Source organism: Lonchura striata, chromosome 5 (genome assembly GCF_046129695.1).
Source record: "Lonchura striata isolate bLonStr1 chromosome 5, bLonStr1.mat, whole genome shotgun sequence".
Taxonomy (NCBI): Eukaryota; Metazoa; Chordata; class Aves; order Passeriformes; family Estrildidae; genus Lonchura; species Lonchura striata.
In genome coordinates, this window is record NC_134607.1 from 44,847,243 (window position 1) to 44,867,931 (window position 20,689).

General features: G+C 38.5%; 1 protein-coding gene across 3 annotated transcripts in view; it reads left to right on the forward strand.

Annotated features, from left to right (window-relative positions):
• Positions 1 to 236: 236 nt before the first annotated feature.
• Positions 237 to 20,689, forward strand: part of CNOT2 (CCR4-NOT transcription complex subunit 2) — an 82,030-nt gene continuing 61,577 nt past the window's right edge. For 2 of the 3 annotated variants that reach the window (XM_077783520.1, XM_021528960.2), the window contains exon 1: positions 237 to 366. The gene's annotated coding sequence lies outside the window, so the exon portion shown is untranslated. Of the gene's footprint in view, positions 367 to 917; positions 972 to 20,689 lie in introns of those variants that run through there. The other variant, XM_077783519.1, reaches the window with a different exon arrangement.

Below are 20,689 nucleotides of genomic sequence, written 5' to 3' on the forward strand. Positions count from 1 at the left end.
CGCGTCCCCGGCCAGCAGCGTCTCGGCGGGGCCGGCGGGCACCGGCGGCATCCGGCAGCCCCGCGGCCTGCGGGCCCTGCCCCCAGCGCTGGGCCGCGTCTCCCGCGGGAGGCGGAGGGAGCGCAGCCGAGGGAGCCTCGCTGCTCTTCCTCCTCCCCTTCCTCCCGTCCCCCCCAGCCCCTCCGCAGGGCCGAGCCGTTGCGGGCGGTGCAGCGGCGCTGCCCCCGCCCCTCGGCGCCGGCGGCCGGGACGAGCGGCGGCGGGGTCACGGCGGCGGCCGGGTCAGAGGGTAAAGGTTGCTCCCCCAGCATCCTCCGTGCTGGATACTCAGCCATCTTGGATTCGCGGGACAAGAAAATTCATGCGGTGAGTCCGGCCCCGGCCGCCCCTTCCCCGGCCCCGCCGCCGACACGGGCCTCGCCGCCGTCCCGGCCGCGGCCCGATGTGGGAGGCCCGGGCGGCGGCGCGGCCCTCGGCGAGGCTCGGTGGACCTGGGGCCGCCCCGCCGTGTTTCCGTTTGCTTTTGTCTCCGAGGGGGAGCGGGGGGGACGCGCGGCGCCCGAGCCGGGGGCGCAGCCGCAGGCCCGGCCCGGCCCGCCGCCCCCCGCCCTCCTCCGCGGCCGCGGGCGGCGGGACCCCCGGGCGCCGCTGCGGGGACGGGCGAGCCCGCGGCCCGGCTGTGTTTGGGCCCCGCATCCCCGCGGCCGCCGTTGGCAGCTCGCCCTGCGGCCCACTCGGCCCGCCCGACCGGCTTCTTCCCGCCGCCGCCCCGCCGGCTGGTCCCAGGCCTCCTCCGTCCCTCCGAGCCCGGCCCCGCGGGGCTGCGCGGCCGCCCGGCCCCCGCCCGCCGCCTTCCCCGGGCCCGGCGCCGGGGCAGCGGAACCTGCCGCCCACGGCCGGGGCCGCGCTGGCCCCGCGCTCCGCCGAGCGGCCGTGCGGCCTGCGCCGCGGGCCCCGGGCGGAGAAAGGCGGTGAGATGGGGGTGTTGCTGGCTGGCTTTCGGTTGAAAAATTATTTTATTTTCTTTTTTTTTTTTTTACTTTTTTTTTTTTTTTTTTTCTCCTGCGTCTGTTTCACTCTCCTCCTGGTGCAGGTTAAGGCTGTGTGTAAACAGGTTCTGGCTTTCCCTCGGACGTGTTTGTAAAACAAACTTGAAAGGGACAGAGCGCGGGCGCCGGAGGAAGGAACCAGCCTTCCCCTGCCCGCCTGGGCGGCGATGACAAGCTCTGGCGTGAGCCTGACCCGTGCTGGGAGAGGAGGTGGCACAGGGTGACAGGTTAGGGATAAGAGGGGGACAGTAGGGCGGTGGGAAAAGATGCAAGTGTCAGTGTTAGCAGTCTAGTTAGTGTATGTATGCTTCTGGTGAAAACAAGGACCAACTAATGGGTGTTCTTGGTTTTAGGATGGGGTTTTTTTGGTGAAGTTACAAGTAACTTTGTTTTGGAGGCTCTGTAATGTGGGAAAATGAAAATATGTTTGTGTAAGGTGGTATTTGCTTCTGCTGCTTATTCAAATCTAACACAAGCATGTTTAATTTCTGCTGTCTCTTTTATCAGGGAAAAAGTTGTTCCCAACTTTGCAGTGTTTTATCCCCAGGGGAGGATAAGAACTTTCTGTGTATCTTTCATAAACATATATGTGTTTATGTGACTTGAGTGCGTGGAGGAGACACTCCTATGTGCCTGCACAAGCAGCAACATCTGGTGTTGGTGACTGGCTGCTAGTCTTAACTCTTCAGCTGGGGAAGGATAGATTAAGATGATCAAACCTGCTGTCATGCCTGTTATTGGAAAACTTTATCTTTTGGAAAACTTGGATTTGTTTCAGACTTGTGAAGACCTGCAAGAGCAAAGTAATTTTAGAAGTTTATATTGCAAAGGCATCTTCCTTTGGATCTGGAAGAATTGTTGTGTATGTGCTGATGTACTTTAAGTTACCTTATACTGACACATTAATGGAACATAGCTCACAGGATCAAGTTTTGTGAACTTGAACATGATGTATCTGTCCCATGCCTTTTTTTCCCTCTTCTTTTTGCCCCCCAATTCCACTGTTCTTTGTGTTGTGTATTCAGTTGGTATGCTAAACTTCGAGGTGTTGACTGCTTCTGATTTTAGAAAGGGATTTGAATACTCACTTATCAAGAGCTGACTGACTTGACTTGCAAGTGTATTTCCGTTTCATTTTCAGCAATCTGTTGATAAAGCTAAGAGTGTAGTAGTAGATAAACCTTGTCTACATATCTCTTCTAGAAACTTAATACTGCTGTCAAGGTAGTCATTGTTATTGCAATCTATTTGTGTGTCAGTTCTATCAAGAAATGAAAGAAAAGCCCTTGGCTAAAAACTGAAAATAAAGAAACCCCAGAAATTTATATCAAAAAAACAGATTTGAATTTTCTTTAACAGAATCCAGTTCTAGTAATTGTCATTTAGTGGAAAAAAATAGGACACTTGGTGTGTTCTGAAGTTTGATGCTAAAAAATTGTTTGATGCTAAGAAGTGGCTGTTTCCACCTGAAAATCTTGGTCTTTACCTTAGTAGCTTCATATGAAAATTCTATGTGCCTGCAGTGGACCTTTAGATCTCAGAAAGTATTTCTGTTTAATTTTTTAATATTTCTAAATGCATTTCTGTCTGGATAGAGATTAGCTTTGAAATCAGGAACATTATTGCTGTTTTAGCCTCTGTTGTAGCTTTCTTAAAAATTATCCTAATATTCATGTTGATGGAAGGGCTGTTGTGTAGTAATTGCTAAGTAGTAACCTCATTATGGTTTTAAAGGGGCCTTGTATCATAACTTTGTTTATTCAAAAATATCTTCCACCTCCATCCTTTTATGAACTCAAGAAGATAATAGAACTTAAAAACACACCGTATTTCAATTAAAACAGAGGTTTCTATCACCTGGCTTTCTGACTTTATCTGGAAACTAAAAATAAACATTGAATTGCTTGTTTTCCTTTGAGGTAGTATATAAAGTGCACCAAGTACAGAATTTTATTCTAATGGAAGTAGACCCCTGTATCTAACTTTTAAAATTATGTCTTCCCTTAAAGCTATAATTTGCTTGAATAAAAGGCACCTTAAAAATGCGTTATCAAAAAGGAAAATTTTTAAATTCTTGGCAGAGTATTTGCCACATTTGTTGTGTGTCTTTATAAATGTTAGCTTAAATAGAAAGCCTTTTACCAGTTTCTATGGAAGTACAGTACCTTAGGAAGTCAAATCAAAATTTTTATGACAGATTTAAGTGATTGCTCTGTACATGATACACTTTTTCTTATTTTAAATTGTTATTAATACAGAAGGTATGTAAATTTCAAGGATTGACAAAAGCATAGAAGCTGAAGTTAGGTTAACTTTGCTTTATCTGAGCTTTTGAGACATAAATAAGTAAATATATGTGAGCATTCTGCTATACAGCAGAAATCTGCTAATATATTTGCTTTAAATTTATTACTCAGTTATACTGCACTGAACAATTCAATATAACTTGTTTCAGTTGTCTTTCCTGAGTAGAATTGGCCTTTTTTTTTTCCTTTTTTTTTTTTTCCTTTCCAGATGTGCTTTTGCACATAGGTGCTATGTTTGTGTGTGTCTTGTTGGTCTCCTGACCAAAGTTCCTGGAAAAGAACACCTAAACATACGAACACCTGAAAGTTTGTGTGTCGTTTCCTTGCCTTAAAAGCACCTGCTTACATGCTGAGGGTTAACTTTGTGCATGAATTTCCAGGATGGATGGTGTATTTTGACAGCTAACTATGCTTTTATTGAGCATTATAATAGCGTAGGAAGCATTGTGTCAAATGAAAATACTGCACAGTAGGATATTTTAAATTGTCCTTGTGGAATTATTTTGGTTTTGGAGCAGGTGTGTATATACCAAGCATGGTCTGCTAATCAACAAGAGATTCTTACATAGCATTTAAAATATTTTTGTGTTTGTATATGCAAAAATTAAAAAAAATCCTAACCAAACACCCAGCCACAAAATATTCATATTGCTTATAATAATATATTTTATCTTTAATTTTTAATACTCTGATAAAATAGGATATTTTTGTTGTGGTGGTGTGCGCTTGCTCATCTTCTGGTCTGGTTGTGTAATAGGCTCCAAATCAAGGTGTAAGTGGTTCTTGTCCAAAGGGGTTATTGAGAACCCTTAATTTGTCTTGTTATAGCATTGGTTATCAGTAGCATTACAGAAAAGTGTGCTTTATTGTTTCCCCCTGACCTGGTTACTCTGTCCTTTGATTGCTTTTTGCAGTGCTAATACATATAATTTCACAACTCTGCATTTCCTAGGAGGATTCCTTTCAAATTATGCTGGTAGGTTAACATTTTATTACAATGAAGACTTTTTTTCAGACACATCCTTCTCTTGTTAAATTGCAATGCAAGAGTTGTTAATCAGAAGTTCAGTAGTAAGTAAACCATTGTTTCTTCCTGTTTCCCTTTTGATTTGGGATGATTTATGGAGGGATATTTTTAAATATTATTTTTTACCCCATGTCACTTGGGATTTTTTCCTCGTTTTTTTCATTTATTTAACTTCATAAGCATTTTTAAAATCATACTTTCAGATTTTTTTTATGCAGTTGAGATCAATCAGTGATGCTTGAATATAGCTTGCTGTGGTCAAGCTATTCATCAAATGATATAAAATGCTCTTGTATTTGTGGTACATAAAATGGAAACTCTTATTTTGCATTGCTGTTACTGAGGAGACAATTATCCAGTGGGCTTAGTAGGACCATGCTTTTTGTGTGTGTTACCTACTGAAGTGATGGGTTACTCTGGGTAAGTCATGTAACCAATTCATAGCCAAGTTCTAATCTGTAGTAAGAAGATAATGGTTCCCTGTGTTTCACTAGCCTGGTTCAGGATTTCTGTGAACCAATACCAGTAGCAGTTAATCCATATGGTACCAGTGCAGTTAATCCATATGGATAGCAAAAACAATGTTAACTCTTCCCAAAATGGCCCTGTACCAAGTTCAGTAGGTGGCAGTTGTCTGGTTTGTCCTTACATGTTTCAGAATGGCGCATCCACAATATTTTCATTACAATCTAAATATGTGTGCATTTGGAAACAATAGCAGGGAGTTTTAATTCACCAAAAAGAGGCAGTTGTACTCATTATAGCCAACTATTTTTAATTTTAAAATGTTAACATTTAGATTTGTAGGCAGTGTCTTGGCGAACAAGTTTTCCTAAAGCTGTCTTTATAAAACAGACAATGATAATGTAATATCATATATTATCTTTTCTGTCAAAGGGTTGTAGAAAAATACCTGTCCTGGTGTAAAATGGGCAACTAATGCTTGTGTCAGTGAACTGTGTACTTGTCTTGCTGTCTGTATGACTGTGTGAGTTCTTGATTTGAGCTTCAGTGGAATAGTATTTTTCCCCTTCCAGCTTATGAAAACCTTGCATTGTTTGGGGCAGAATGACTATTCCTTGTAAGCATTTTTCATTTGAATTGTAAAAACTATTCTTGCAAAGGAAATGTTGCCAGAGAATTATAATGATGGAAAAAATATATCTGCCAACCTTCCTTCTGTTGCTCTGCTGTGTAGGGGACTTGTTTGGGTATATGCTTGAAGTCTTTTACCTTTCAGTAGTGATGAGGTTTGTGCGAAAGTACTTGTTGCGTATAAATATTTAATTTTGAAAACGTTATACAAGAGGAAAATAGCTGTGAAGCAGGTATTTTATGTAATGACCAAGTAGGCTAAAAAATTGTGTAGAAGAATGTAATCTCTTGAATGTTTGTTTGTACCATGTGTTGTGATGTGGAGAAGTGGAAATCTGAAAGGTTTTCAAATAGAAATCAGCTGGAAGCAATGTCAGTTTTTGAAAGACTGACAAGGTGATGAACAACTCTGAATGTTAAAGTACCTTGCGATACTGTGTCCATCTGTAAAACTGCTTGACTCAAAAAATCTTTTTAATGAGATGTGTGATTACTTATTGCAGTATTGGTACTGGTCTTGATACTTTGCTATGTGGCGTACTTCTCCTAACATGTCAAAAGCACTGTTGTAAAGTAGAGAGGTACCTTATGTTGAAATCTTAATTTGTTGGCTTATTTTCTGGATATGGATGCACATTTCCAGTAAGATGAAATTGATCAAGATCAGCATTACACATGAGAGTAAGTCAGTATCGCTTTTTATTTCATGGTGGAAGTCAAAGTAAATTCAGGAAATCGGGTTCCCTTGCTACTGTGGTATGGAGTTAATTTTTTTGCTTGTTTGGGGTTTTTTGGGTTTTCTTTTGTGTATGTTTTGTCTTTTGTTTTTGGAAATTTCAGGGTGGTATATTTTGGACAATAAATACATGTTTTGTTTCCCCAAGTTTCCTGGAAATTTAATTAGGCAGGAACATAACTGTTGTGAGATATCTGTAATGGAGCAGGGACTGTCAAAATTTCTTGTGAGGATAATATTTAGTTTTCAGAAGTTTGGTGCTCTTTTAAGCTTAGCTTAGGTCAGTGAATACCAGCAATATATGGTTGATGGCAAGTAGTATTTTCATTGGGATCAATATTTTAATTAGGAATTACAAACTCTTAATATTAGCAGTGGTCCTAATCTTTTATTGTCTCTGGAAGACATGCAACTCATTTAAATGATTTTTTTTTTTAAGCAACTGGCAGTTCTTTTACAGTCCACAGGGTAGATTCAATTTTGTACTAGTCTGAATTAGGTTTTATAGCAAGAGTCCAGCAAGTCTGGAAAACTGGGATGGCCAAGTGTAGGTCTGGTTGGTAACCAGGAGTGACTCACTATAACTTGCTATTTACTAAAAGCTTCAGAGTTTTCTGGAAGACTCACTAAGCAGACATCTTTAACTTCACCTTAACAATGTATTCCAGTGTCCAACTGCTGGCCTTTTCTATACTAATGAATACCTGCATCTGCTGAGACCAGTTATTAAAGCAAAACCATTTTGAGCAGTGTATTTTAAAACTTAATAGACTAACGGTACCTCACAGGCCCTGATGTTAATGTACTTAGGAGAGAGACTGGAGAGGAGTAACAGAGGCTGCAAATGCTTAAACTGTTGGTGGTAGTAAATAAATAAACTGTTGGTAGTAGAATGTGCTTCATGGATTAATTTATTTTTGTAACTGCAGAAAACATAAAAATTTAAAATAAATCATATATATTTAGGTAACCGAACTTTGGGTTAACTCAAAAGTTAAGCAGTTAACTGAATTTATATAAATATGCTTATATATGGAAACTGAAATCAGAAGGAGAAATTAAGGTATGAATTATGGTCCTACAGACCTCCTAAAATTGTGTCTAGGTGAAGGAAGGAATTTCAAATTAGTGCACCTTCTTGTAAAAGAAATAGTCAGACATGATCTACAGGTATGTATTTGCTAGGATGGCAGCTGGTTAAGCATCCTGTAAACACATGCAGACTTTGAGAGCATCTGCACCACAACTTTTCCCTGAAGTGGGGGGAAAGTCACAAAGAGATCTGGAAAAGAAGGAAGTTGAGGCTTACCATGGTTTAAGTGTTAAGAAGCAGAACAAATCTTTAAGAAACTAATTTTTATTAATTCTGCTGCTCACAGCAAAGGCCTTTATGATTAGTAGGGGTTTTGGTTTGTTTTTTCTTTATCTACTGAATGTAAGTTAAATTTTACAGTCTCAGATGGTTCAGTATTTTTGGGACTGTCAGGACAGAGCTTCAGTCTGAATCGAATCTAATATTCTGCTCCAGCTGAGCAATTGTTCTTTGTGCATATTGATGTAACTGCCCATGGCTCTGCAACAGATTCCAGTGCAGTACTTAATTTTGTAATGTGCTTCTAAAAATAAGTGCATAGTCTTATGTAACACATCTTGTATTGTTAGCACCTAGAGGCTTCATCCCCACTGGTATGAGGTGGAACACATCCTACATGATTTTTGATAGTGGGTATTTACACTTTGACAGTCATTGGGAATGAGTAGTAGTTTTAAGAATATCAGATACCATGTTTGCATGCTCAAGTATGTTACTCCTCTGCATATCGGAGCAAAACAACAGCTGGAAAGGTACTATCTAGTTCAGTAGATATTTGATTCCTTAAATAAATTCTGTGGATTCCTGCTTATGGATATGTTCACTTTCTCAGAGCTCTCACTTAATTTGGCTCTGCACTGCAAGAGTTCTGAAAGTCTGTGGATGCTGCAGACATGAAAATAAGATATTAATAATATTAATGCAGCTTTGAGAGCAAACTTGAAATCTTGAAAAGGGTGACATTTATGATCAAATTAAACTGTTCTGTTAGTTTTTGTACACCTCTTGCTGTAGTGGTAGCAATGTTTTGATCTCTTTAATGTGGCTTTTCTCATGCTTTTTGAATTCAGGCTGCAGATAACACATTAAATTAGATTATAAAATGCATCATGTCTTGCTGATAGGATGACACCTGTACAGAACAAACTTGTCATATATAAATAAGGGACAGAAATCAAATTTATCAAGAGTTACAGCTTTACCCGAGTAACTTGGTTCTCATTTTTCACCACTTCTTGCAGTAGTTGCTATGCTTTTATGTTAGGGGCACATCTGAAATTTCAGAGTAAAAAATTGAAAGTTCATCTCAAAGTCTGAGGCTGAAAACAGAGGCAATCATTCTTTATTCTATTAGTGTCCCTCTAAAAGTTACTTTTCTATAATGCTGTTTACTGACACCCCACATGCTTCACTTTACAAAGTCCTCCTCTTTCCCTGAGAGATCTGGTACTTCAGTGAAGAATGAATTTAAAGGGATAAAACTAAACAAACAGGTAATCTCTTGATTAGGTTGCATCTTTAACAATAAATGAGATGTTTGTAGATGCTTTTAATGATTGTTTTATCTGAACAATTCAAATTATTTGATTTTCTAGCAATATCTAGGCCAGGTATCCATAACTTTGGGGCAGGGGTAGCACTGTCAGCCCTCACACTTTCTTTTGTCAACTGCGGAGGTAATCTGGAAAGACTGAAAATGTAAAGCTTGGTATTTATGACACCAGATGCCCAAGCTTCAGTGTTAGGTTTACCCTTGGCAAAGTGTGGGTTACTTTTGTCCATCTGGAGGCCAAAAAGCACGTATACATATTCAGGTAGTTAGTTATGTGCCATTTCTATGTGTATAGGTTTCATTCCTTGTATAGAAAGGCTGAGACTGTGCCTGGGCCCTAGTGGAGCAGGCATGCACCTCTGATAGGAGAGGAGAAGGTGGACCAGGGAGGGAAGTGTCACAGAGAGAAAGAGCCTCTGGTGTGCAGACCATGCCATGTTGTTCTGATCCTGGTCTGTCAGCCCAGACCTAGCCTGTCACTTAAAACCTGTGAGAAGAAAGCAGTATTGTTATAGCAAATATGTTCCTCTGTTCTCTCTGGTATTATTTCCTCTTTTTTTTTTCAGTAAGTGCCCAGGGAGCCAAATGCGAGAATAATTAATGTATTGGTTGTGTATTTCAGCATTCTTACACCCAGTCCTTTTTTTTTAAGAGTGTATCCCAGAATTTGCTCACCACAGCTGTCTGTCATCTGTTTGCTCACTGGTAAGAGAAGACTGCTAACATGAAGTAGGTCCTGCTCTGAGCCTTCTTGGCCTCGTGTGAGTAGGGCTGTGTCAGGAAAATGTTGGTGTCACCAGGTTCATAGGGGATTGTTGAGTGAGAGGAGTTTAATGAAAAGAATGTGCCATTATTTTGGTGTGGAGAATCAGTACACACTTTTTACTTTAAACACTTAGTTGTCCTATTAATATAATTTATCTTTGTGAAATTAGTGTGTTTATCCCTCACTCATCATATAACTTGCTATTTACTAAAAGCTTCAGAGTTTTGTGGAAGATGGCATAACCTCCTTTTCCTGTCTAAGCAAAACTTTGAAGTTTTATGTGAGGTTTATTCAATATCTACCTTTTTGACTTGCAGCTTATAGAATTAATCGATAGTCTATTTTATTAATACAGGGTCAGAATGAACTCATATCCCTCCAATGTCGCCTTTGCCATAGCATGCTATAAAATTGTGTGGGTGTATTTTGATCCTCCTGAGATACAAATATTTTGGCAATGAACATGTTTTTTCTGAAAACCTATATTCACTAATAATTGTAGTGACACTCTGTCTGTTACTGTTTTTACTGGTAAAGCAAAAAGTGCGTAAGACCACAGAGAATGACAGATTTTGCTTAGAAGGTAAGCTTCTGAAATTGTTATGCATGAAGACCATTAAAAATAATTCAGTTGTGAGTGTTAAACTAATACTGAAACAGAAAAAAAAGTGAAAACAGTCTTGCTTAATCCATTGCCCTCATGCTTTGTAGTGTCAAACCCAGAAGACATACCAAATTTTGCCTTGGTTTGCAAAACAAAGTTCCCTTTCGTAGTGTGTTTCTTCTGTATGAATACAACTGCCATGGTTCTGCCCACAGTATAATTCTTTATTTTAATTTTTTTTTTCCCCTATCTTTTCTCTATTTTTCTCTGACAGGTGAGACTCCAGTGGTGGTAAGAGTCTATCTTAAAACAAGATAGACAGCTGCTATTAGAATGGGTTCCACAGCAAGGCCTTGTCATTTCCAGGAAACGTTGCCAGGTCCTGCTCTTGACAGCAGTCTGGCTTCTGTGGAAACTGCCAAACTGGCAAAACAAAACGAACAAAAAATCAGAATTATAAATGGCAAGATTACTTATGAAAATGTGTCCCTTGAGTAAGAATGGGACTCCTAGTGATACCTTGTAATTACACATCTGTTATGAGAATCTAATCTAAATTTGAGGTTTGAAATGATAGAAATCTGTGCAACACTGCTGATATGGTCATATTCTTCATGTATTGGTTCTTTAATATCAAATATGCTTTTAAATCTTAGCAATTAGAAGTTTAAAGTTTTTTTTTTTCACTTAGTGTGAGAAGCTTTGAGTTGGGTTAGTACATAAACCTGGAGAGGAGCAGCTCTGTTCCATCAAGTCATGAAGGCTTTCCAGTGTTAATATATATAGGCACATTATGCTGAGAACTAAAGTTTTGTCTGAAGACAGGGGTTTAGGTAAGTGCAAGACACTCCAGGTAGCCTTTTTTAATCTCCTGTATGCCCAGAATGCCTCTGTTTTTTTGCCTTTTTATGATTTGTTGGTTTGTTTTTGTTGGAAGTTTTTTTGTGCTTTTCTTATTCTTTCATCACGTCTTTTCACTGAGTTTCATTTCTTCTCTCACAATTTAAGATTGAAAAGTGAAGTTTTGGATCACCTCATTGTTCTTCCTGATGGTTAGTTTTTATCTTGTGATGTCAGACTTGTCTCATTTTCAGTTCATAAACTGAGAGGGATATAGGTCACTGTTTGAACAAGTGTTTGAAGTTTTCTTGAAAACAAACCCCTCCCTCAGTACATAAGACCTTGCTTCAGTGGCCATTAAAGTTGCAGACTTAAGGGAGTCTGAATTCAAGGAATGCTGGAATGAAGGCTTTCTTTCCCATCTTAACTCAGGTTCCATCTGCATGTCACCATTACACAGTCTTTTAAAATCAAATAGTGTTTTTCCCAGAGCACTCTGGAATTACTGGTTAGAGAGATTTCATGGTGTTCTCACACTGAGGTTTTTCTTTTTTAATCCTATTGTTCATATCATGCTATCCAAAATTATAGGCAAATTCAGGATTAATGTTTTCTCATGGAAGTGCTTTATAATATGTTTTTGAAAAGTTATATTTTTAAATTGTCTCACTGAAGTGACAGCCATGCATTACAAATAGAGAAACTGAGACACTAGCGTAGTATATCATAACATAAATACCTTCATTTAATTTGTGAATAGTTAATGCTTCTCCATAGACTGAAATATTTCAAGCAGAAGAACTTGTAAAAATCTGTGTGTAGCTCCCCCAGCATTATTAAAAAAAATTAAAATACAAACCTTAATGGACAGGCATAAAATTAGTCTACATATGTGGCATTTAAACATCTTAGCTAGACATGTTTTCTCTCTGTAGTTTCTGTGCCATTAATTCGAAGAGGACAGAGGTAGATCTTGACAGTGGTCCCTGTGCCATTGAACAAAATAATGGGAAAATCCAGAAGGGGTGGGTCCAGGATCTTTAGGCTCTGCATGCTGTAGTGTGTGGGTCTTTGGGGCTCTCTGCCTACCCATCAGCACCTTACACATCTGTCTTTTTCTTTCTGCAATTTCTTTTCCTCTTCTGGTTTCCTCCTCCCCTATGTTCTAGCTATTCTCCTGATAGCACCCAACTGGTATTTAAAACAATGACAAGCATTTCTCAGTCCTAGGATGACAGGTCCTTAGCTGTCTCATGGCTGAGCTTACATCCACGCCATCGCACAGCAGTCCTGTGCAAGAAGGGGAAATGTGTTGTAGATAGCTGAGAGCCTGCAGGATCTCAGGGTAGCATATGAGCATGGCGATGCAGAGCCTTGCAGCTGAAACAGATTTGAGCAGGTCTTCATTGTGGTGGTACACAGTGGTTTCCTAAGACAAGAACAGACTGAACTTGTCACTGTTGCACAGCATTTAAGTACCAGAGCATCCCAACAGACTAGATTTTTGAAATGTTTTCAGCTGGAGGGGGCTATTTTTCTGTTGAAAAACATTGAACTATATTAGCGGCTCTAAAAAAGAATAAATGTTAGCAGTTTTGCCCAAAAGCTGGTTAAAGGTTGTGTTTAGTCCTAAAAGGCTTATGTATTCTGTGATTTGGCCAAGTGAATGAATATGGGGTCTTAATGACTACTGTTATACAATACAATATTACTGCCTATGCTTTCTGTAACAATTTAAGATGGTATTAATTTAGTAAGACTGAATCGGTATGGTTTCATAGCTTTTTCTTCTTCCAAAGCAATGCATTAGAAGGCAATTTTAAACAAGGCCCAAATTAAAGTGCATTTCATGTGCATGCAATTTATTGTGCCGTTTTGAACATGAAGCATAGGAAGAACTCTAAAAAATTTCTTGAAAATCCTTAGTTTAGAAATGTTGTCTTCAAATTACAGGATTTTGTTCGGAAATCCCAGTGTTAAAATAGGGACTTTTCAAAGGGGGCTATCCGCTCAAGATTTCTTTTGAAAATGGCTCGGGAGTAAATGCTTAGAAAAAGTATTTTTTATTTATTTTTGATTTTTTTATTTTCTTTCTGAAAGAACGTGTCACTTTAGGAGATATATTGTGTCTGTGGGAAAATTATTGATACTCTTAGAAATTGATTGGAAAGCAGCTTAACTTCATGTTTAAGGAATGGTTATCACTGTGTTGTAAATGAAGATATTTCTATCTTCAGGGTAAGGATATAGGAGGATTATGTCATGAGAAGTAGAGTGAAGCAATTAAAAGTGGAACTGTTACAAGAGGAGTGGATGCTCTCAGGTGAGGTGAAGGTTTTAGTTTTATTTGGTGTGTTCACCTGCATTAAAAGTATTGTGAAAATAGTGAAGCTATTTATTTAAGGAATATGTGACTAATTTTCTCCACTTTTCTCCACTTTGTTTTACAAGTGAGACTTAATACCCAGAATCAGCTGTAAGTCTTGGGGTGTCAGCTGTAAGATCCAGATTTATCCCATATATCTTTCTTCACTTAGTTTTATTGCCGTTGAGTCTTCTGACTTCAGCTAGCTAATATGTAGGCATTTAAGCCTCTGCAAGTCCAGGTAAAGAAGTACAAGAGCTTGAGTATCCTTGAAAGTGCATACATACAGCAGGATGAGCCTTTGCTCTGTGAATGAATATGTGTACCTGAAAGAGTATGTGTGTAACAGGTCACAGGGACATCATGAATGTTGCTGTGCCCCTGTCCTCCTTTTCGGACTGTGCTTGTGGCAATACACTTACAGCCAGGCTTTATGTTGTGCACATACGCTGCAGATAACAGTCGGGAATTTTCACTAGGATGGACTTAAATGTGTGAGTAGCTGACATTGTGAGTTGCTGAACTAAAACTTCCTCTTTTTATGCCTCAATTTCCAGATAGGGATATCTTTTTCTTATTATGCAAGTCTTGTTTTCTGTGTGTAATTCAAGGTTTTGGTAAAAATCTTCCCATGTAAATAGGCAGTAGAGCTGGTAGACCAGTGCTAAAGCATAAGAACCCTGATAAACCTGGTATCACTGTAGCAATTACAGTGTAATGATGATTGATAAACCTTTGAATAATCTTTAAAAAACCCAAAAAAAACCCAAAACCAAACCCCATGCAACAGTGTATAGATAGTAGGATCCCTATGGGATTATGCTTTTTTTGAAGATTGCCTCTATGTGCCTGTGTGAGTAGTGATTATCGAGATCTCAAATGGGAGTATAGTTAGCATATTTTGCTGTTAGGGATCAGTTCTGGACTGATATTTTCTTTTCTGCCACTCTGTCCTCTCTGCGTTGTGGTCATTGTCTTTCTTGGTGAAGGGCCTGTATTGAATTTTGGTTTGTTTACTCTCTTTTCTTGGACTGCTTACTGCCTGCTTTTTAGGCACAGCACCTCTGGAATCTTTCCTCTTCAAACTTCTTTGTCTGACAAAGCCAGAGTTTGTACTTCAGAAAATTTATTTAGATTCTCTTGGTTGACAGATGTGATAATTTTTGATGTATAATTTTATAAGGATGGGTGGTATTGCTTTTGCAGTCTCTGTGCTTCTCCTTTCAGATGCATATATAAATGATTACTAGTTCTGACTAAAAAATGTGTTTAAGTTACAGTTTCTTGCAGTTTTTTTTTTTCTTACTAATGAATCAGAACAGTATTAATTGGATTAGGAGAAGAACATTCAGAATAAAAAGTCTGCAATATGTAAATTTTGCTCAATGACTCAGTGTCCTCTCTAATTGTGGACTTCTCTTGAGATCTACTGTGAAAAGGTCCCTACTGGGCCACCATGACAGTATGAAGTTAATTCAAGGTACAGACTTTGCTTGTAAAAACCTCCTTAAAATGTAAGCTACAGTACTTGCCACCAGTTTGTCTTATTGTATTTTTTTTTCAAGTATGTAATGTACTCAAGAATCACTGACTTTTAACAGTGTTAATTTATCTTCTTGATGTTTTTGTTCTTTAAAATGGCTATTAGGCTTTCTAACTGTAAAAATATGCTTGATACTGATGGGCTTATGTGAACTGGTGGACTTGCTTGTAAACAGTTACTTGAATTATTTTTTTTTTAAAGAGTTCTGGATAATTAAGAAATATAATGGAAAAAATACAATTTTCTGGAAAGAGATAAATGGTTAAAGGAGCATCCATTAGGGCTGCAGACATACGTTACTCCCATGTACATCACATAACTGACACATGTTAATGGTTGTGTGCTTCAAAAGAGTAAACTACTGACATAATTTCTTTCATTTGGGTTTTTACCTAACTAAACCAATTAGAAAAGATCATGACACTCTTTCATACTTTATTTAAAACTTTTAACTTATGTTTCATGTGGTTTTGAAAATTCTTGAAGGGTCAATTCTTCTAAAAGGTGAGTTTTCTGTTGTGTTACGTGTCAGCCTTGCTGCACTTAATTTCAGTATTAAAACCAATAGTTTCTCAATATTGTAGTTAATAAATTTAGTTGTGAAGATTCTTTTTGTGTATGTGTACATGTGTCTTCATCTTGTTACAGAGAAGTTTTGAGATTGCTGGATATTTTTTTCTATTTTGGCAATTCTGTAGTGAAGTGTAGTGAAAAATTTGCAGACATGAGTTGAAAACTCTGAACTGATATGCCATCAGGTATATATTCCAAAATGGGACAGTTGGGCTTTTTTACATCTAGATTTTTTTTGAGGGATAATATAACCTGAGATTGTGGATATGGTACATTTTTCTTTTTTGCAGAATTAAGTAAGCAATTCTCAAATGAGTGTCTTCCTTATAAAACCTTCTTATGGGAAATACACCAAAATTACAAGCATGATATCCATACAAAAATATCTTTAGCTTGTGTCCAGATAGGAGACAGAGTACTGTCTTTTGTTTGTTTCAAAGTACACCTTTGTTAAGTGAACACTTTGGATTATTAGGATGCTTAAAATGACCTGATGGACATTTTAAATAAGGTCTTTCCTCTAATGTCTCTGTTAACCCATTAAATAAATAAGGTTAAAGGGTTAACACAGACATTACTTAGGCATTAAGTCTAGCTTTCCTTAGTTAACTCCAAGGAACTTGCTATAGGGTTGTTGTAAAAAGTAAATTCCAGTATGGCGGCCAAATTAGGAGCAGGAGAACGGATTTGGAATCTTCTGTTTTGGCTTTCAGTGTATTGGAAGGTACTAGTAGGTGATAAAGAGATACCATTAAAGACTGTAAGGAGGGTGCCCCTTGAAAGCTGTTTAAGGGTTTATAAAGTAGAAGTTGTTATTATTAAGCTTTTATTCATTTATGTGGTTTCTCTGATTCCTTGCAGCTGGTCTTTCAGCTCCCCATTCCAAGGGCAGAGAGGAATAAGCTGTGTCTCTTAGAATTATTTTTATTTAACTGTCATTTCTTGAGAATGCTGGTGGTAACCATTCATAGCCTGCAAAAGGTTTTTTCTACAGGCAGTTGTAGTGGGTTTGGCTGAGATGAATTCATTTTCCCAGAGCAGTCCTCACAGTGCTGTGCTTTGCATCAATGGCTAGAAGGGGGTTGATAACGCACCACTGTTTTGGCTACATCTGAGCAGCTGTGGCACAGCATCAGACCTGTATCTCCAACATTTCCCCCACATCAGCAGGCTGGGGGTGGGCAAAATCCTGGGAGGGGACACAAATAGGCCAGCTGACCCAAAATAACCAAAGGATGTTCCATACCATATGAAGTCAGCTCTGATGTAAGAGCTAAGACAAAGAGGAGGAAGGGAGGTGGTATTTGTTATTTTACAAAGTTTGCCTTCTGCAGCAGTTGCTACAGATGCTGAAGCCCTCCTTCCTGGGAAGTGGCTTGCTGATGGGAAGTGGAGAATTAGCCTTTTTTTTTTTTCCTTTTTACTTCTGCACGTGTTAACTTCTGGTTTTAGTTTAGTAAATGGACTTAACTCTAGAGTTGTTTTCTGTCTTACTTTCCCCTGTGCATCTGGGAATGAAGAGCGATAGAGCAGCTTGGTGGGCATCTGGTATCCAGCCAAGGTCAACCCATTACAGAAGCAAAAAGCATTAGATAGAGAGATTTTAGAAAAATTGTGGAAATTAAGGTTTTGGACAATGTGGACAGTGTCACATTTTCTCTTTTGGAAGCAAGACACAGAAACTGTTTATCCAAGATGCTGCTTTCCCCTAGACAGAGATCATAAAAGAACAATGTAAACATTCTGTGGTGTCAGCCTTTCAAGTGAAATATCAGCTACAGAGCAATGGCTTTGATACAGCCATGTCTGAGCAAGCTATTTATGACCATTACCAGCACAAAAAGTGTTCTTCCTTTTTCCTCTACGTTTATGAATGCTTCCTGGCAAACAATAGTCTGCCAGCACAGGTACCTGTATGACAGGGAAGTGAGCAACTGAACAAACCCAAGAGATCTGGCCAGTCAGTAAACTGGCTAGAAAGTTGCTGTTAGAACCAACGGATAAGTTGGTTGGCAGAGCCTGCTCTGATAAATGAGGAAAGTAATTTTTAAACTGTTCCTTGCTAGACAGGCAAACACTGCCTTAGGCTCTAACAATTATCTCTGATTTCCAGCAAGGCAGCTGAGTTAAGAGCTGCAACATCAGGAAAAGAGGAACAAGTTTCTAAAGAGGTATTTCAGGTAGTTTGCTGTGTTCTTCTCCAGTTTGGGAGTTTCCACTGAATGTAGTTTTGGAGGTCATAGATGGGAGTATTTCATAGATGGAGCAAGATCTTGGCTTGGCAATTAATTTAAACATGTCATTGAACTAAGATGTTTTTGGTCTGCTCATGGTGTGACTAATGTGATATTTCATACAGTATCCACTGGAAATTGGCTGAGTTGAGGTGAAGTCTGAGATTCTTTCTGTATCGGATGCCCTTTTTTCTGTACAACTGTTTGTAGCAGGTATACTTCTTTTGCACACCATTTTCAGAATAACTTCAGCTTTTTACAAATATAACTTAGTAAGCTACTAACCTAAAATAGAACAGTTCAGTTGGGATGAATTTGCAAAATGAGTTAAGGCAAAATTAAGCTTTGTGGGGGAAAATCTTCAAATCTGCCATCTTACATGCCTCTCAGTGGTTTGTTTATGTTTTGGTTTTGTTCAGATTTTATCTGTATGCCTGTCTTATCCAAAGGTAGTTTTCTGATACTTTCCTAACAATTAAATTACTTTTTGTCTTCAAGTGTGTCTGTTTACAGGAGCCAGACTTCTGTAGCAGCAAGTCCTAAGTCGAGTTCTTGGCTGCTATAGTCTGAGTATCCATTATAATAGACTTACAGAATTTATTTTGCTAAGAATCGCAGTTTTTATAGTAAGTTCTGTTTGTTTCACTTCTCAAACTTTAAATGGAGACAGAAGCTGCATTCTTAGCATTCTATCCATAGTGAGGGAATGAAGGAGGGAACTCGTGCCTTTCAGTAAAGAGTACAAACCTGGGATTTGCTCTTCTGTGTAGTTGCAAAATATGCTAACAATTCCCTCTAACTTTTGTTTGTGCTACTATGCTCAGCTGGTTAAGATCTGTCCAGTACTAAAAAAAAAATCAGTGCAGAATTTTAGCTTTAGAGACTCTTCAATAATATGCAAAGGAAGAAAAAATAGCTCCTATCATGTTAATTCCTTTTGCCAGTCTTAGGGACAATGGGGATTACAGTATTACCAATGTGTTGCTCTCAGTGTTTAAAGGGTACTGTCTGAGACTTTTGGGGTTTTTCCCCTGGTCTCAGTTTCTCTTTATGCTCTTGTTAAAGTGAGCAAAAATTAATATAAACTTGCTCAATTTAACTAAAAGCAAACTCAAAAAGAGACCAGTTATTTAATAGTATTTTTAATTAATCATGAACTGTTATATTATACTTTTTCCAAATCTTTCAATTTGTTCTGTTATGTTTTTTTGTTTGAAGAGTATGTTGAACTTTCAAAAATGTTTTGCATATTGATATTGTAACTTAAAACATACTCAGACTCCAGATATGTATAAGAACAGAGATTATACCAGCATTATTTCTTAATAGATTTGCTATGGAAGGGTTTTGTGTACTTGTTTTGTTATTGTATTGTTACAGCAGCTATCTTTAAGGGACAAAAGGCTGTCAAATAGGTAGCAAGAAGTACTGGAATGTAGCTGGGGATGAAACTACTGGGAAAACTTCCTAAAAATACTATATATTTTTATATTTAAATCTGTGTAAATATCATGACCTCTAGCCTTGACTTTGGAGCATTTTTTGGATGCTTTTGGATGATACATATCTTTTGGTCTTAAATACATATAGTCAAGATAATATCTGGGTGCTCATTTTTAGATGCTTAATACTGCAGGAGAAGGATTTAGCATACATAGTAACATTTAGCATACATAGTAATAATGAAATTTGACTTAGTCTTAAATGTTCTAGTGTATCTTACCTTAAAAGAATGGTTCTTAATATATGAAATAAAGGTGTGCTCTGTAGCTCCATTTATGAGTGCCTGTGTAATGACACAGTTTTAATTACAAGGTCATTGTACTTTCAGATGTATCTGTGCTTACGTTTTTTTTTTTCCTTTAGCTGCCATCTGAATGTTTCTAGTGCCTTATGAACTAGTGAGTGCAATTACTGTTCTGGTCCATCAAGAAATTGAGAGTGGGGTAGCATAGACAATACTGAAGCAATAGTTAGACCCAAAGAGTTCTCACATGATCATCTGCAATACATCAAAAGAAAAGTTTGCCATTTAGCTATTCCAATTTAAAGAGCAAAAGGCTGAATCATCTGCTGACTAGAGAACTGAACAGGTTTATGAGAGAGGAAATGAATAAATTTCATGTTTTTTCTAGGTACTTTGGATTTACTGATCAGTAATAGAAAGGTGTTTTTTCTAATCAAAAGCAAAATAACCTGGACACTAATCAGCTGGAAGAGATGTGTAGTTTGCTTAATTGTCAGTACTACCTTGCTCCACCTTATTAAATGAGTGTAAAATCTGGATGGGCCCTGGAAGGAGTAATTATAGGCTTATTTTTCATGTTAAATGCAGTTAGGTTTTTGCAGTTAGAGAAGGACAAGTGATGTGGAAAAAAAAAATTGTTTTATCTGTTAACCAATGTCTACATATAAGCAGTAAAGTCTAAATTGTTAGCGTACGTGGCCAAAGACAGTTTTCAGTTAAACATTCAATTATAAGAGACTGTGCTGTGATATTTAATGTGAAACCCAACTTTTTTGGACATTCCCGTATTAAGGATATGTTATCATGGGGCAGTTATATCATGGTGTGCTTTTTTTTGTATTTTTCTCCTTGAATTTTTTTTCCCCTTGCTGTCTGTTTAAAACAAGAGGAGGGAAAAACGAAAGGTGAAAGTCTCTTCTACAACCCTCTTTCCCTCCTTACAAAAAGGGGTATGAATACAGCTTTATTTTCAGACCCTAATTTAAAACGGTTTGCACCCTGTTGGTATCAGTAAAATTCCCTGTGTGTAAAAGTGCTTGCTTTGGGGAAGGGATTGACTTCAATCCCTAACTAAATATAGCTTAATTTAAGTAATGAGTTTCTCATTTGACTTCAGTGAGGCTCATTGTGCATATGACATTCCCACTTAAAAGTATGT